Here is a 2115-nt window from a genome sequence, read left to right as displayed (position 1 = left end):
ACCAGATTGAAACTCTTCATAAATGTTATTGTTGGATAGGTGAGAGCGAAGTTGACTAGCAACGGCTTTTTCAAGAACTTTGGAAATAAAGGGCAGATTAGAGATTGGACGAAGATTACTGAAGTTCTAAAAAAGTTAAATCTGGTCCTCTGGACATTCAAAAAAAAATTACTGATTACTGAAGTTGGTAAAGTCAAGACCTGGGTTCTTGATGATGGGGGTGATGGCCACAGATTTGAAAGCTGTGGGAACAATGCCAGAGGTTAGGGAGGAGTGGATGATGTTAGTGATGATGGGGAGCAGAGACGGGAGACAGGATTTAACAAGAACTGTGGGAAATGGATCGAGCTGACAGGATGAGGACTTAGACTTGCTGATAATGTCAGCAATGTCATCAGCAGAGGGGAGGGAGAAGACAGAGAAGGGGAGGGAGGGAGGGGGGAGTTCAACATCGATGCTGGGGGCGGTATTTGGTCCAAGGTGTTTATGAATTGAAAGAATCTTTTCATTGAAATAAGCCATCAGAGAGTTGCAAAATTCTGTGGAAACCATGTGAGAGGGTAATGAGATAGGAGATGAGACTGAACGGTTAAGGAGAGAATGGAATGGAATGGAAGGGAAAAAGATCTGAGATAGGCAGGATCCTCATGATTAACTGTTGGAGTAAACCAAACTCAAACTGGCCTCTACAGCAAATCAAAAAAGAGCAAATAAAGTAGCTACAACCACAGTTTTACAGATTCATTCATTCAACCTTTATTTACACAGGTTAGTCTCATTGAGCCTCGAGGACTCAGTTACAAGAAATACCTGTTTTAAACCAACAACACAGACGAGCAAGAGACAACAATAAACAACAATAAAATCAAGCTTTCTTATAAAACAAGGTAAAATACTAAAAACAGGAACATGTCTGTGTTGGTTTTGCCATAAACTTTATGTTTAAAGCCACTTAGAGGCGTCAAGGTCGAGATCTTCAGATCTTTTTGCAAGATATTCCAGGAAACAGGAGCGGAGTAGGAGAAGGTCCTTTTGCCTAGTTCAGTCCTCACTTAGGGAACACTGCAGGTAATAATGTCCTGAGAGCGCACACTGTAGCTGCACTCATGCAGAGACATGTAGGAGGAGATGTATTAAGGCAGATACTGAGCTAAAGTTTGTAAAAGTTGAAATTTATACTTTGAGCGCCGACAGATCTTTGTTTAAAACTTTTGCATGCAGCAGTGGTGACACACATTCTTTTGTTAGTTTTACAAGTAAGATAAAATGTTTCAAATGTCAAATTAAAACTACTAAAAGAAGACCTACTTGTATTTTTATCTTTTGAATAAAAAGATAAAGATATATTTTGGACTATACTGATCAAAGAAGGTTGAGTGAGGTCCTGTGGATTCTTCTTTGTGGAAATGTTCGTGGAAATGTTAGTTGGTCATCCAGTTTGTGAGTATGAACTAATTTGTTTCTTGAATTTTTTATTTATTTTTTTCCCCTTGTCCTGTTCGGCATTGTGACACTTAGAATTATTGTCTGAGTGTCAAAGTGATGCCCAACAGATTTACTTTCACAAGCAGAGCATTATGGCTGGCCTTAATGCTCCACTTGATATATAAATTAAATTTTATTAGAATATGCTTTGGATTTGTTTCAGATGTAATGGACACGGGGACGGAAAACAAAGAAGATAAAAAAAGCAGAAAAGTGAGAGAAGAGTTAAAATGTAAAGAAGGAGATAGGAATAGAGGAGAGAGAGAGAGCGATAAAGAGAACACAAATCAACATCATTGAAGTCTGCCTCTAGACCTGCGGAAAGAGAAAAAAAATCCGACAAAACCAAGAAACCACAACAACAAACAACTTATATAATATCCTGATGCATGCTCAATAATCCAGGTAGAAAAATCTAAAAAAGTTAAAGCTGGTCCTCTGGACATTCAAAAATGTATATCTGTCTGTCTGCTGTCTGCTCTGTATCACAGAGCAGACAGCGTCCCCACTAGCTCAGGAGCCAGGCAGAAGGAGAAATCCCACACAAGACAGGCTCTAGAGCAATGTGGATATCCTAACTGGGCCTTCCTGAAAGCAGAGAAGAAACCCAAACAGGACTCCAGTCAGCCA

The sequence above is a fragment of the Nematolebias whitei genome, chromosome 12 (genome assembly GCF_014905685.2).
Source record: "Nematolebias whitei isolate Nwh7 chromosome 12, NemWhi1, whole genome shotgun sequence".
NCBI lineage: Eukaryota > Metazoa > Chordata > Actinopteri > Cyprinodontiformes > Rivulidae > Nematolebias > Nematolebias whitei.
This window is presented reverse-complemented; position numbering follows the sequence as displayed.